The sequence below is a fragment of the Polyodon spathula genome, chromosome 2 (assembly GCF_017654505.1).
Source record: "Polyodon spathula isolate WHYD16114869_AA chromosome 2, ASM1765450v1, whole genome shotgun sequence".
NCBI classification, from domain to species: Eukaryota; Metazoa; Chordata; class Actinopteri; order Acipenseriformes; family Polyodontidae; genus Polyodon; species Polyodon spathula.
In genome coordinates, this window is record NC_054535.1 from 17,094,282 (window position 1) to 17,111,576 (window position 17,295).

The following is a 17,295-nucleotide window of genomic DNA, read 5'->3' on the forward strand; positions in this document are numbered from 1 at the left end:
GGTCAGCGAAGAGGGCATCGCTACCGACCCGGGGAAAATCTTCGCTGTGCAGCAGTGGCCCACCCCAGCCAACACAAGGCAAGTCTGCAGCTTCCTGGGCCTTACAGGAAGTTTGTGCAAGGATTCACCACCAGCGCCAGCCCCCTTCACCGCCTCCTGGACAAACAACGGATCTTCCAGTGGACTCCTGTGCTTGCAGCCCCGTCCACAATAGCCCCCTTCACCCTGGATACAGATGCCAGCAACAAGGGTATCAGTGCAGTGCTCTCTCAAGGCACCCCTGAAGATGAAAAGCGATTTGTGGTGTACTTCAGCCATGCCCTCAGCAAAGCGGAGCATAATTACTGCATGACCCAGAGGGAGCTATTGGCGGTAGTAGAAGCTATCAAACACTACAGCCCCTACCTCTGTGGTCGCTAGTTTGTGCTCTGCATGGATCACACCATGCTGCAGTGGTTGCTGCGCTTCAGGGAACCTAATGGACAGGTAGCCCACTGGCTCAAGATGCTTCATTCTTAGGACCTGGACAACCAACAGCGGCCAGGAGTTAAGCAAGGAAATGTTGACGCCCTGTCCAGGTAGCCATGCAGTGAGGTGGGGTGAGGATACTGTGACCACCAGGTAGCCAGGGAAAGAGAAGGGAAGGAGACAAGGTGACAAGGTGACAGTGAGAGATAAAGCCCTCATCTCCCGTTGAGTGGCAGAAGCAGCAGAGGCAGGACTCAGAGCTCAGTCTGCCCCTACAATGGAAAGAGGAGGACCAGCGATCCGTCTGGGCTGAAATAGCCCCGGTCTCGCAGACAGTGAAAATGTTGTGGTCACAGTGGGCCGCCTTGGAGCTTCAAGAGGGCATCCTGCGCCGCCGATGGCAAGTTCTGTGCACTGGAGAGCCCTGCCTGCTACTAGTGGTGTTTGCCTCGCTCAGGTGTGCTGTACTCCAGGCTAACCACGGTGCACCAGGGGTAAGGCAAGACCTCCTCGCCCCATATCACAGGCACCAACCTTCTCCCAAAGTTCCGGTTCCGGACCTGAAAGAGACTCCCCCCAAAGTGAGATGCGGGCACAATGACACCATCGGCAACCTGCTCGCTACAGGGACTTTGTGTCCTCCGTAGCCCAGCCCAGTTGGGCAATTGAACCATGCTGGTTCAAAGCACCTTGAGCTACAGACACTAGAGGGGGAGGGGGGGGGGTGTTAAGGGTTGTTTTGGAAGTTCATTGCATCGCTCACAGCTGCGTCCTGACAGTGCTGCTGCCACTGTGGTGGACTGACCGCAGCAGCAAGAAAAACCTGTGCTGGATTACAGCGATGCTCCAACTGTGGAGCTGGACTCTTGGGCATTGTGCCCTGTTGAACTTTTTGGAGACAAAAAGAGACTAAGGTGAGGGCAATGTAGCAATTATGTTTTATCCTGTATTCCTACTGTAATTCTTCCTTTCCGCTCTGTATTTCCCGCCATTTGCTTGTATAACCCTGTCTCTGTGTCTGTGTGTAAATGTAACCTGCGTGTGTGGTGCTGTCTGTGTCTCCCCTGTAATTGGCTGTTGTTTGTCTTTTCCCATTGGTCCTAGTGTGTGACTGAGGACCAGTGGGATGTTTTTAAAGCTCCAGCACCCGATTAAAATAAAGGGACGAAGCTATGTTATAAAAGGGCGCTGCACCGCCAATTATGTGTTGTTGTTGCTGTCCTGATTTGGTTGTGTTCCAGAAAGCAGTGAAGCAATCAGAGCAGTGATCTCTGAGTGGGTGCTAGAGATTAGCGTCCCCAAATAAGATTTGGAACTGATTTCAATGTATTGTCTCCCTTCTTCCCTGCCTGCCTGTGCAGAACACTACAATATATAGCAAAAGTAAAGGATTGCTCTCTAATAAAGTAAAGTGTAACATTTTGAAGACTGAAGTAAACAGAAGAGACACTAAGTGATTGCAGATTAGAGGTTAGCGGATATATTTGTTTAACTGTTAACAATAAACTTACCAGTTTTGCTATTTACTTTATCAGAAAGCAACCCTGTTCAATGGCTACCACCCAGATAGTCTGCTCATCTAGTCTAGTCTACTCTGTACTAGAGTTGATTCTAGTACTGAGAGCCATACAGTTAAGATCTGGGGTTCCTCCACACTCGCTTGTCAATTTCATTCGATTGTTCTAGCAGATCTGAGCAATGGGTGGCCTGTAGGCCTGCCCAATACATCTGCGGGTTTGTCACAAAGATGGCTGCAGCGGGTGATGTCAGACCAGAAATAGAAACCAACACAAAATAAACAGAGGTGGAGTTTGGTGAAGCTGAGTGATTGGTACCGCTCAGCATTTAGTAATTAAACAAGCAGAAAATAAAAGGTTGCAAGACAAACAAAACACAGGACATGGCACTTTCACCAAAATAAAGAGACAAACAAAACGGACAACACAGACAAACACGGTGAGCTTGTATTTTATCTATTCTTACTATTCTAATCTCCGTCTCCAATCCTGTTCTTCACTCACCGAACACACAACCCCGAGTGGGTGAAAACATGTTGCTTATGCAGCTGTAACGAGACTCGATTGCTAATCAATCATTCAATTGGAGTCTCGGTACAACTGCACGTGAATTAATAAAAGTGCAATTCCCTGTGCTCACATATTGCTACATTTTACCTGCACGTAAAGTGCTGTGCAATCGTTGTGCTTAAATACAAATATACATTTTAAACACTTGTGTTACACAGACCCATTTATATCCTGTGTACCAATGACTATACACCAACATTAACACACTACCCGTAAGTTACAACACAATAAATAGCCCAGGGGTGGGGCACTTTGCCACAGGGTTCTTCACACATTTTTATTAGCCCAATGACTCACCAAATATACATTGCAGGATAAGACATTCCAAGTATTACTTCAGCCTCAAAAGAAAGTCTTGGAATGGCCTGCATACATGTTCTTTATTTTATAAAATAGTAGGAATAAACAACACATTAAGGTAAAACTATATGAAAACAAGTCAATTAAACAAACTTTTTGGCTACTTGAGTGTTTCTTATGGTTTTACCTAGCTAAACAGTTTATTAATCAAATTTTAACAGACATAGCAGCCACCTGTAAACACTAGAGCAAAACAATGGTCTTCTACAAATCTACAGCACAAACGTTTTGGAAAAGCATGTCAATTTCAGTCACAAAGGGCCACACAGGAGATTTGAGAGATTTTAATAGAGGGTTGATTGTTGGCAGCTGTATTCAAGACTATATAAACGACTGATGTTTCACAAGGAACAGTAAGTGATGACTGTGTAGTTTTCCACCCAATTATTTTCTAAATGTAGCCTTCTATGTGCCAGTGTGCTATTCCATGACGATCCAAGCTTGAACTTTGTAAAGTCATGGAACAATATTAACAACTGTGTTGAACAGTGAGAAACAGTTGATAAAAATTTAGTTCAGGTGTGCAAAATGGGCACAATACAGCATGGAAAAATAATATACCACAGTAAAGTTTACAGAAATGTGCTGCATTATAGCTTTGAACTATCTGTGAACCTTTTAAACCCCCTGAGCTTTCAACCCGCAGAATTAGCAAGCTCAGCACTGTTCCTGTAAAAAAAAAACAGGTATCAGCTTCTGAGTGTTTAGATTAAGTTATATTTTTTGGGAATAATAACATCAGCATTGTTCAGGACAGGGATCCCCACCCAGTTGGCTATGGGCCAGATTAACATAGGGAAAACACTTGTGTTGTTTCGCAATAGAAGCAGCAGCTTTCAATAATCATTCATGGATTTCCTAGTCATCTGTTTCCAATTGCCCTGTAAGAAGAAAAAAAATTAAATATATATATATATATATATATATATATATATATATATATATATATATATATATATATATCTATATATAATATATATATTATAGATATCTAAATCTTAAAGATATATAATACAAGAGTAGATTTTTTTGCTTTGTTTATCTCAAGATTCTGACCCCTGGCTGAGATCCCAGAGCCTGACTTCTCTGTCAGGGGTGACCTGAACTCCAACTCGCTAGAGTTCCTCCAAAATGAACAGACCCTGCACTTGTTTTTCAATTACTCTACAGATTAATTACTACAGTAGTTTGACAAGCGCCCTTCTTAGCCAGAAGCTGTAGAAGACATTAGGATCCTTTACTCTGACACCAATTCTGAAGATATATTTTACAGATTGTAATGAATCTCCTCCTTGCGGCTGATGTGTTAATAATCAGCATAAATCCCATACTTACCTCTCGACTACCGAGTTTGCTCTTTATTGAGTGGTAAGACATTTGTCTGTTCAATCGAGTCCTCCCCTAATTCTTCTTAGCTCTAGGCTAAATATATTCAGTTTTCATGGGATTAGTCTGGTTGTTCTTCGTTCGAATCTCTCCAAGGCCACAGTGTCCTTTTAGTAATGTGAGCACTGTGTTCAAAGTGGGATCTTAGCATACTCAACACGACCTTGGTAATCCTCGCTGTCTGCTTCTGGATCCACTTTTTTTGCGGTGCCCTGATGATTTTCTAGCAGATGGCAGGTGTTTGTGCAATAAGGAGTCTGAGCTATTTTGATTAAAAAAAAACATTGATGAGTTATGTTATTAAAAACTATTGAATATCAAACCACAAGCCACTGTTTTTCCCTGTATTAAAAGACTGTCCTCCCACACATGCAATCGCGTGCCCTGAAGAAATGTAATCTGCAGTTTGGTTCAGAGAGCTATGATTCAATCTGAACCAAGTAAAATATAAGTCCTTATTACAGAACAAATAACACCTGCCTGTTTGTTTGTTTGTTTGTTTTTTATAGCTCTGCTGACAAAGTAACAGTTAAACAACAGCCTTACATGTGACCTGTTCCTTCCAGAAAACACATGTAGTTTTTTTTTTTTTTAACAATCTGAGGTCTATTTTTAGACACAGTAACACTGCTGTTAAGATCATTTAAAGAGACCCCATTGTGCTAAATTTAATATGCAAGCTTTCATTCCATTGCCAAAGTGATCTTCTAGGAAAAACAGTGGCAGTGCAATGAATCTGTACTGAAAGGCAATGGTAAAATAGGGACAGCTTCAATGGTGGGAGCCCATAGAGTAGAACCGTATTGCAGTACTACATGTTTTAACATACCAATGGTATCATACATTTTTAAGCCAGCCAACAGCCCTTGAGGGTAATCCATCGTGATTCCATGTGTGGACCAGTGCACTTCAACATCAGGACTTTATACATCGTGATTCCATGTGTGGACCAGTGCACTTCAACATCAGGACTTTATACATCGTGATTCCATGTGTGGACCAGTGCACTTCAACATCAGGACTTTATACATCGTGCTTCTTTCTGTTATAATAGAAGGTTGTGAATTATGCTTCTGGTTTATGATTTCAAAGAGCAGGACGTATCCCCCCCAATATGTGATCACTTTTAAGAAACAAATTTAAATCTTTCTGCATTGGCATTGTAAGTGGGTGCTCATCTAGGAAGAGGGGAAAGACAGAAGGGAAAAACATTTTACAGAGATCAAGGAAGGAACTCTTTAAATGAAGTGTGAGTTTCAAGTTTCATTATTATTATTATTATTATTATTATTATTATTATTATTATTATTATTATTATTAATTTATTTCTTATCAGGTGCCCTTATCCAGGGCGACATACAGTGGTTACAAAGTATCACAATACAAAATATCACATTACAGATAAGAGCAGTTATAAAATATAATACAATCAGTAGTAAGAGCAAATTCAAATGAGAGAAAATAAAGAATACAGTAAATTATGTTTGAGAGCAATCACGACTAAGAGCAGTTCAACTGAAAAATATTTGTTTATAATGATTTCAATTACATGAGAGTAGGTGTTAACATGTCATGCTGATATTGGACTCAGCTCTCGCCAAGATAAGCGCCAACTAAGACATAGTTTCTTTTACTGTAAACTAATGTGATCCATCTGTGTTTCTTTCCATCTGATGATGTAGATATCCTTCTGCTTGGCATTGGTGACTGAAGTGCTGGCTCCAGGGATCAGCCTAGTTTGCCTCCCTGACACATCAGCACACACAATAGCTGCAGTGCTGGCTCCAGGGATCAACCACAATGTGCCCTCTCTAGCGCCTCAACATGACAGCCGTCTGGACTCAGCTGAGTAGGGTACTTCTCTGGGGTCTTCAAGTGGGCCCCTTCCATCCTTGATGTTTTGTCAGCTAGCCCACAACACCTTGAGAGGGCTCGACGGTGATACTGGCCCCCCAGCATCACCCCCCTTTATCCCCCACTCAACTCAGCCAAGCTTACTTACCTTCCTTTACATTGATGTTGCTTTCTTTCTACTGGGCTCAAGGTCCCCAACCAGAATCTTTTCATCTCAACCAGTGGCAGTTGCTCCTCCTCTCTGCTGCCTTCAGATAAGTTCTTCACTATGCATCGCAACTCTTGACCACTGAATCCGATGTCTCTGAGAAACCAGGTTGTGCAGTGTGCCACAAATCCTTGACAACCCACCTCCACTGGGTAAACCTGGACTCTCCATCCTTGCTGTTCCGCTTCAGCAGCTAGTTGAGCATATTGAAGTTTCTTTCTTTCATATAAGATACAGAAAATATAATTGTGATTGAGAGCAGTAGTAAAATACAAGTACAATGACGCAAGTACTGATATAATTGGGTGCCATGTAGTCCAGTATAGTCGAGAGCTGTGAGATTTACAGATGCTGTCTGAGCAGGTGTGTCTTGAGGAGGTGCCGAAAGGCCTATACTGACTTAGTGTTTCCTTCTCACTCAATTACTTTAATGCTAATATGTTAAAGGGACATTCCCATTTCGCCATGTTATATTTCAATACAGAGATGGACAGAGAGTCTCCGTTGGCACTTTCAATTTAGCAAAGCAAACAAAGATGGCTTCCTTCTAAAAACGTTATGTCTGCCTTGCTTTCATTAGGTTTGCTTTTCTAGGCTGCCGTGCTTTTAAACTGTAACTTTTAAATGGTGTTCACTCAAGGAGAAGTGATGTAATGTGTTTTGCGTATTGAAATCAAACCTGGGTGAGGTTTGGAGACACTGGCAGAAAAGAATGATAGAGTAGTGTATGGGGGATGCTGGGGCAGCTGGACGGATCTTCCTGGCTAGGAAAGTGAAGATGAAGTGCCTGCAAGGGGTGTCCCCTTGTAGTAGGAATGCTTTCAAAAGGAATACTCCAGGGAATGGGTTACTCAAGGGGTTAAGTGATGAGAGGCAGGTGAGTGAAGCTCAGTAGAATGGGTATACACCAATATATATTCCTAGATGCACTGGAGGAGTGAGTGTACACAAGGAGTGGCTCTGGGGTCAACCCGTGTGCTGCACAGAAATTAGGAAAGTAAATAGAAAGCATTGTTCTGGGCATTTCAATGGTTCTGTACTAAAAAGCAATGATAGAACAAGGGCAGCTACAATGGTGTCAATCCACAGTGTAGAACTGTATTGCTGTACCACATGTTTTAACATAACAGAATAATTTTGGAATCTCTTAAATTAGCAGCATGTGTTTATTTGTCCATTAAGAAATGCAATACAGCGTTGTACAGTACAATATTGCTGTACTGGTGTTTGCTTCAATGGCAAGAGGCAGGTCTAGAAGTGCTTGCACTCTAATATTTGTTGTCTGGTTCGAGCCTGGCTGTCTCTGTGTGCTTGTTTTGATTGTGTTAATTGCCGGTGTGCTTCTTACTGCACCATCCCATGACACTGAGTCACCAGACTAGCATTTCTGGCTCTATGAATAATAAGGAAGCTATAGCAAATATGATAATTGTTGCCCTCCAATTCATTTGGTAACACACCCACACGCTCTCTTGTATTGTCCTTGCTGTTGTTTGTACAGCTCCTGCTAGGCTTCATTTTTCCATAGTGGGAACGTGTGGTCCATGAAACTCCATGCAGGAATAATCTTGGTGCAGAATCAGCTTCAGGCTGCACATGCATGGAACTTGTGCAGCTGTTTCTAATTGGTAATTCAGTATTTGACTAAATGTTGACCTACATTTGCAAGGATTACTTTGAACTAATACTGCCATCAAGCAAGTCCTCACAGGAAGCGTACTTTAATAGCTGGTACAGTCGTCTGCCTCCTAATTTATACCCGGCCTAACAGACCATATGAACAGCTGGTTAGATTTTCTTTCTTTCATTTTAAATTTCAAAATTAAAAGATGACACAAACAGTTCTCAAAGGATTATTTTTTTTTTTTTTTTACATTTAAGTGAAATTAGATTTTAATTGTTCACTGGAAAAATGCTGGCTTGAAAAGACCTGCTTTCAGTAAAAAAAAAAAAAAAAGCCCTCTGTAATTGTGATACAATAATACAAGACCCCCTTTTTTAAGAATGTAACCCATCTGTTTTTAGATTATTATAATATATTGTTTTTTTTTCTTCTTTTTACATGAGATCAAACACTTAAACAAAAAACAATGAAACATCTGAAGAAATTCCATGAAGGAACTGGAAGCAGCAATCTTAAAGGAATGTACACATATCTATGAAAAAAAAAAAAATTCAATTTTTTTTTAAACAATTAAATAATAATAACCAGCAGCGTCCTGGCAGTGCTACTGAAGATAGTTCTGACAGTCAAAACCAAGTGATGTCAGAAGAAGTGTAAATAATGCTGATTTGATATTGTGTTCTTATATAAATATATATATATATATAATTTTACCAGCATTAAAAATCACCTAACCTTGCTGTAATAAGCACATACCTTTTAAAAATGATTTACAGTATTTGTAAAATGGGTTACACACTGACTAGTCCACATGAGATACAGCTCATATAATTTTTAAGTTGCGCCTGAGTCCATGAAAACAATAAATGTTAAATAGACACATGATTGAAAGGAGTACATACATATTAACCTGCGTCTGTCTCTCGATTTCTATTATCATGTGATTAACAGTTTTTAATTTTTCATTTATCATCGGTAATTTTAGAGTAAGCACAACCTACACACTTCCTGTTGCACGATGCAGTAACTCAGAGCTAACAAGTGGTGCACCTGTTCCCCAGCGACTTTGTGCAAACAAGCATCCCTGTGAAAACAGAGACATGGAACTCTAACAAGCATCTCTGTGAAAACAGAGACACAGAACTGTAACAAGCATCCCTGTGAAAACAGAGACACGGAACTGTAAAGACAAACATTTCAACTTTAACCAGTGCGAACTGGCCTGTCATGGACATTCTGTCACTAAAAATAACAAATAAATAAATAAATAAATAAATAAAGTGAATTCACGGTAGCTAGAAACTGAAGATAAACCCACTCATATTCACAAAACAAAAACAGTTTTTATAGCAAGCTTAAGTAGATACAGCCCCTTCAGTCACTGTGTGTATAATTGTACCATGTTAAGTTTCATAGCAATGCATCTACTTTATAAAGTATAAATAGTTTTTTTGTTTTGTTTTTTTTTGTTTTTTCCCCAGTGTGGGCTAGGCAACTTCTCAAACTCCACAGTTCACATAAACTGTTTAAAATTTCTAAAAATTAAAATAAATAAATTGAAAATAAATTAATCACAATAAAACATCAGGGTTCCAGGCTAAAAGGCCACAGAGCATGGGTATTTTTATTTCTTCTAATTATAGCTTTTTGAAGTTAATTCATACTGTTGTACCAGTCTGGGCTAATATCCAACCAGTGACCCTAAACTGAAAGACATTATGTCCTAATGCAAATCCACTTAGAAGGCAGCAAGCCCCCTGGATAGGAACTAATACAATACTTAGCTCAAAAATATTTCACCCTAGCTATTGTTCATTTATGAACTGGCCATTGATCGTGCACACCAACGAACAAGTAAAAACTTGTTACAGATAATTTTTCTCTGGCTCGAATCTGTGCACTTTGTACACCATAAATAAGTCCAGTAAAAAAAAAAAACTAGCATCTGATATGCTGCTCCCATCCTGACTACCAGCGAATCGGTTTTAAAAATGCTTTGTAAGTACGCGCCCTCTGTGTATCCGAGCATCTTGTTGGCCCTTTTTTAGCTTCCCCACATTGTCTAGATGAAGATATTTCTGAGTCAACAAAAACTCCTAAGTCTTTTTCATAGATTCCTTCTCCAATTTCAGTATCTCCCATATGATATTTATAATGCACATTTTTATTTCCTGCGTGCAGTACCTTACACTTTTCTCTATTAAATGTAATTTGCCATGTGTCTGCCCAGTTCTGAAGCTTGTCCAGATCATTTTGAATGACCTTTGCTGCTGCAACAGTGTTTGCCACTCCTCCTATTTTTGTGTCGTTTGCAAATTTAACAAGTCTGCTTACTATACCAGAATCTAAATCATTAATGTAGGTTAGGAATAGCAGAGGACCTAATACTGATCCCTGTGGTACTCCACTGGTTACCTCACTCCATTCTGAGCTTTCTCCTCTAATCAGTATTTTCTGTTTTCTACATGTTAACCACTCCCTAATCCATGTACATGTGTTTCCTTTAATCCATACTGCATTCAGTTTGAGAATTATTCTTTTGTGTGGGACTTTGTCAAAAGCTTTCTGGAAATCTAAATAAACCATGTCATATGCTTTGCAATTATCCATTATCGATGTTGCATCCTCAAAAAAATCAAGCAAGTTAGTTAGGCACGATCTCCCTTTCCTAAAACCATGCTGACTGTCTCCCAGTACCCTGTTACCATATAGGTAATTTTCCATTTTGGATCTTATTATAGTTTCCATAAGTTTGCATATAATAGAAGTCAGGCTTACTGGTCTGTAGTTACCTGGTTCAGTTTTGTTTCCCTTTTTGTGGATCGGTATTACGTTTGCAATTTTCCAGTCTGTCGGTACCACCCCTGTGTCAAGAGACTGCTGCATGATCTTGGTTAGCGGTTTGTAAATTACTTCTTTCATTTCTTTGAGTACTACTGGGAGGATCTCATCCGGCCCAGGGGATTTGTTTATTTTAAGAGCTCCTAGTCCCTTTAACACTTCTGCCTCAGTTATGCTAAAGTTATTTAAAACTGGATAGGAACTGGATGACATGTGGGGCATGTTGTCAGTATCTTCCTTTGTAAAAACTTGTGAAAAGTAATCATTTAACATATTTGCTATTTTTTTTTCTTCCTCTACGATTTTGCCATTTGTATCTCTTAAACATTTAATCTCCTCTTTGAATGTTCTCTTGCTGTTGTAATATTGGAAAAACATTTTGGAATTGGTTTTAGCTCCCTTAGCAATGTTCATTTCTATTTCTCTCTTGGCCTTTCTAACTTATTTTTTGACTTGCGTTTGCAGTTCTGTGTACTCTTTCTGTGTACTTTCTTTTTGGTCCCTTTTTAACACTCTGTAAAGTGCCTTTTTTCGCTGAATATTTTTTTTAATTGATCTATTAAACCATTTTGGCAATTTAGTTTTACATTTAGATTTGTCTACTTTAGGGATGTAATTGTTTTGTGCATCTAGTACTACATTTTTGAAGAACAGCCATCCTTTTTCTGTGGATGTTTTCTCTATTTTACTCCAATCTACTTCTGTTAGTCTCTGTTTCATACCTTCATAGTTTGCTTTTCTAAAATTGTAAACCTTGGCTTTAGTCATTACTTTTGGGGTTTTAAAAAACACTTCAAATGAGACCATGTTGTGGTCTGAGTTTGCTATTGGTTCTCTGACCTCTGTTTTAGTTATTCTGTCTTTGTTATTTGAAAAGACTAAATCAAGGCATGCCTCCCATCTAGTCGGTGCGTTGACAAATTGTGTTAGGAAGCAGTCATTTGTCATTTCCACCATTTCAATTTCATCTGTCATGCTCCCCACCGGTTTTTCCCATTTTATAGGGGGGGGGGGGGGGGGAAGTTGAAATCCCCCATTAGTATTGCTTCTCCTTTGCTACATGCATTTCTAATGTCATTGTATAACAGATTATTTTGCTCATCATCTGAATCTGGCGGTCTATAGCATGGTCCTATTATTATGCCCTTTGAATTTGTGTCTGTTATTCTGACCCATATTGATTCGGCTTTGTTTTCTTTGTCTTGATTTAACACGTGGGCTTCAAGACTGTTTCTTATGTATAGCGCTACCCCTCCACCTCTTCTGTCCTGCCTGTCTTTCCTATACAGTACATACCAACAAATATTATATTCGTCCCCATCACTCTCAGACAACCAAGTTCCTGTAACACCTATCACATCATAGTTACTTGTTAGTGCAGTAGCTTCAAGTTCTAAAATTTTGTTTCTGATACTTCTAGCATTTAGATAAATACATTTAATGGTTGTCTTACCTGAGTTGTCCTTGTTTTGATGCGGTCTCCGTTCTGTTTTTTTGTTGATTTCTCCCCCCTTCCTTTCTAGTTGAAATGCTGCTTCTACTTTCATGTAACACCCTTCTACCTCATTATACAATAAACCCAGATTTATTTATATTTATGAGCCCCCGAAATCCCAAATTGAAACTGCTTGCCTATAAAAAACAACACGAAAGCCTTTAATTGAACTCAAACATAGTTAACATTATTATGACGCAGCATGCCAAGCTGCAGATAACCCACCTATTCACCATCTGTTAGTTTTTACGGGTCTCTACTAGAACAGACATATACTCTCTCTCCCTCTCTCTCTCTCTCTCATACTTTAACATTTCATCATACCGTTTGAGACATATTGACTCTTCTTGTCTTATCAGATTTATTTTGTTTACCTTCAATTATTTAAACCGTGGCGCATTTACAGCTAAAATATAAATGTATTTCATTGTATTGTTATTGGAGCCCAGCAGAGTGCATACTACTTAACTAATAACTTTAAAATCTGTACATATATACAATACCCACCTTGGAAAAAATCGTTCATAAGACTTTCCTGATGATATCCCATAACGGCTTTGCTGACATTTTTGGAATTTAGGAATGTCTTTTATAATCCACAAGTTTTACTGATTTTATCGACTTAATAAAGTTCAGTTAGTTCTGTTGAAGGAGAAAAAAAAGAAGGTTTTAAAAATATGATTTGCCAAAGACACCCCATTGAAGGATAGGTGTTGTTTTTTGTTTGGGTGCTTTTATTTAACGCATTTTTTCTTCTTTATATTAATATAATAAAGGTCAAGGATGAGAAATTTGGTAGAATTTTGTGTTTTCTAGTGTTAAATGTACTGTACCTGCTGTTTATGTCCATTTGTTTAAAATTGTAAGAAATTTAGGCTTAAACTTTCTCATTTCTGATGCACAACTCCAGATCTTCCTGAACGCTTCTATCTGCCCACAGAGAAACTAGAGCCTGCACTTCCTCAGCGTCCCAAGGCTGTGCTTGTCTCTCATCACACTCGCTGACCGCCTTGTTGTTTGTTATTTGTCTTTCTGGAGTGTACTAACTGTAATGACAAAAATCCTTAACCCCACCCCTGGCCTGACTTGGCTCTGAGCCAGATTCAAATGTCTTGTGAGGCCGGAGTTCCACGGTTTGGTTCTCGCTTGGCTCGACAAATATCCAGTAGAGAACAACCTGTACCTGTACTGTACCGAGCCCTCACAGGTACGGGTGTGCCAGTGGAGAAGAGGTATAAATGGCCAAATATTGATTGACTCAGCTTTCCGAATGAAACTTGGAAGTGAGTTGCAAAGTGAAGGCACTCTAGAACTAAAAGCCCTCACACTATAGCCTTTCAATCAAGTTATTTAAATCACCAAGGGGATGTGATTGACAGATCTCAGAGTATGTGTTTACCGGCTGATAAGGAATAAGTATCTCACACAAATAGGCAGGACCAAAACCATGGATAGCAGAAGTGAGCCTATGTAGGGAAACTGGGGGCATGTGAGAGGTAGTCTTGATATGTGTTAATATTCTGGTGCAGAACTAGCTGCAGCGTATTCAGGGAGGCTGATTGAATAGATTGCGGGTTGTTAAACCTGAGCTGTGGGTGGAAAAGAGTGGGTCCTCGTCCTAGAGGCTCAGTTCATCTCACATCTGCCTGTGTCTGGGTGCCTGAGCGTGCACCAGACAGGCTGGCAGTGTTTAGGGAGAGGTTTATTATTTCCCATGCACAGCTCAGCAGCCCAAGGTTGGCCACAAAAACAATGCTCCCTTTCTGTTCCTCTGCCTTGGTCAGAGCTCTGCACTTTTACAAAGAGGACAGGCAGATGTTCAGTTCCTTTTTTTTTTTTTGGTGGCATCGTTCTCTTCCAGGAGATCTGAATGCCTGTGGTCTCTGCTGCTCCAGACAGCTCCGTTCTCTATTATCTTTATTCAAAGAGGGGAAGGTAGAAGCCTGAAATACAAAGCAGATGTTATGAAAGTGTGCTGCTTTATATGATGGAAAAGTACAACAAAGTATAGAGAGTACGTAATGCACAGGCATGATGGTATCAGCGATATAGGGCAGTAACCATGTCCTAGTGCATTAAACACTGCCCATAGAGTTGTCATGATAAATTGCCAAATACTGTAAAAATGCAGGGACATTTTAATATGGGTTTGTAACTCAAGGTAACATTTTTAACCCCACAGTACATTTTGTCAATTGTAATTAATAGATAAGGATGGATGGTAAAGAGAACTTCACTTCACAATTAATTCTAGCCTGTGCTAACGATTCATTGGACAAGATACATTCCTTCATGGACTGAGCCCTACTGTTACATACTCTGCTTTCTTTGTATTGCTGAATATTCAGCAAGACTAATGTTGTGGTTGGCCACGTTAGACAGGGACAGATTTGTGAAGGTATATTCAAAGTCAATCTTGCCAATTTGTGGTAGAAAAATAGACTATTCAGCTATTCAGTGGCTCAGCAGGTGTAGTGGGGGGGGGGGGGGTAGTAAAATTCTCTCTAGAACAGCAGATGCTTTTCAAAGTGCAGACGCTCCCAGAGAATTTGTACCTCCTTTTGTTTTAAATCTATAATCTGCCAATAAGTCAATTTTCTGAAACTTTAACAAAAGTCCACAGTGAATAACAATGAACCCAGGAGATGCTGACTGCATAGGATTATCATTGTCTTAATATGATATTACTAAATATGTAGCGTCATTGTGATCAAGCAGGAAGGGGGCAATGCTAAACAGGATGGCTTTAAGACACAGTTTCCTGTTCTCAGGCACTGAAATGACCTGCAACAACCGCAACATTTACCAAAGCCTTCCACTCCGTTTCCAGTAATCATGACATCTCTAATTTTTTTCATATTTATTTTACATTAAGATGTTGTTTTTTTTTTTTTCCTAAATAAATATGTATTATCTTAAAATGTATTTTCTCTGCTGTTAAACAAAAAATCTATTTTAAATCCTGTCATTTTAGTTTAAGGGTTTAGTTGAATGGAAAACAAAATAAAAACCATGCATGATTTCATTTGTCTTCTGTTCTTTATTTTTCAAACCAGTCTTGCTGGATCTCGTAGACTGGCTGCAGCCAATCACTGAGGTTTAAGTGGGGAAGACTGTAATGGGCAATGTTGTGTGATGCACTTGCTGTGACGGATTCTCTCCCCTGATTAGGTTAGATGAGATGAGGTGGAAAGCTCAAAAACCTGAATACATAATCCCTGTGTTGTATAAAAGCCAGTGTCTTACATGCTAACACATACAGTAAACAAACAGACACGCGACTGCTGAGCTCTTGTGAATGTTCCAGAAGTGAACCCTCAACTTAGGAATCAGGCTAAAGGCAAAGTACAAGGTATACTGCAGTTCATATAAATGAACATATTTTACATAGGGTTAGGTTTAATGATTAAAATGTCATGCCTGGGTTTTAAATATGAAAGTGTCACCCAGGCCCTGGTAATATCTAACCTTTCCCATCATTTCCTGAAACACAACTGTGACAGGGCGGGAGCCCTGCATATGGGAAATATGGAGTTTTATTGTATATTTTTGGGTTAGTTGTTGTTAATAGGTTGATTGAGTTAATTGTTTAATTTCTGTGGCACTCCACCAGGGATTACTACCATGGCGATCACTATGATCAGGGCTGCTGCTGCAAATCAGCTTAATTTCTGTAATGCCTTTGATAAAATATATGCAGTAAAGTTTTCAAAATGTAAGATTAGCATACATAGTAATAATGCACAATCATTTTAAATAGCAAATCCTGAAAGACTGGTCCTTTATATAGATGAGGCTTTAGGATCAACATGTGGCCTAGTGTAATCAGTAAGATTACATTTGTTTCTCTTCAGGACTTTCCCTGTAACTACAAAATGCTTGATTGGAATCCTATGGTAAAACTGTAAGAAACTAAGACAAACATTTCGGCTAGTGCGTTCTTTCATTTAGTGAGGAAGTGACAAGCTGAAATGTTTGCCTTGAAGTAGATTCTCTCTGTGACATACCGGTACTAGTGCCCTCTACACTTTAAAAGGTGTTATTGCTTCAAATAGGGCCAACAGACATTTGGATGGTAGTCATTGTAGCTGCTGGGCCAAGTCCAAGCTGAAAATGTAACTTTCTCCAGCCATACAATACTAACTCAGTCTCAGTCAACTGATGCGCTTTTTCCCATACCCCTAATGAATGAACTTGTATGGAGCAGACTTGACAGATCAGGAAGGGTAGGAGGTTGAATGATAGACTGTGCAGGATTTATATGTCATTGTGCCACACTGCGCCCAGCACACCTTGAAGCAGCAGGCACACCCAGGCTAGTCATTAACATAGCTGCAGTACATGACAGTCTGTTTGTCTCTCCTATGATCTCATTGCTGGTTAATTGCATACCAGAAATTACAGAGAACTAAACTGCATGGTATCCCACTCTAATGTCAATTTTTTTTTTTTTTTTATTGATAGATATGTTATTGACATGTGTATGTTAACAGCTAAAATATTCCTTGCTCAGCTTTGTTTGAAATGTAGTGCTGGATGCTAGGGAATGTTTTTCATGTCTTATCAGATTGCTGAGCTCATTTGTCACAACGAAACCAGCTGCTACAAGACTCAGAAAGTAAACGCTTTCTGTAACAGGGCAATGCTTGGTGCTGATAGGTTGAAACAATAAGCATCCACCCTCACATAGCAATGCTTTGCGCTAATTGGTTGAAACACTTAATGCCAGCCCTCACACAGTAATGCTAATTGGTTGAAACAGCTGATTCATGACAATATTGCAGGCAGTGCAGGTCAACCATACACTGCTCATAGGTTAACAAGAGTACAGTTGTGTTTGGCTGCCAGAACTCCCACTTCTCGTATCCTATATATTCTTTTTTTTACCCCATTTTCTCCACAATTTTTATAAGCTGGACGATGACAAGCACACACATCCTCTAAAATGTGTGCTGTCAGCTGTCCACTTCTT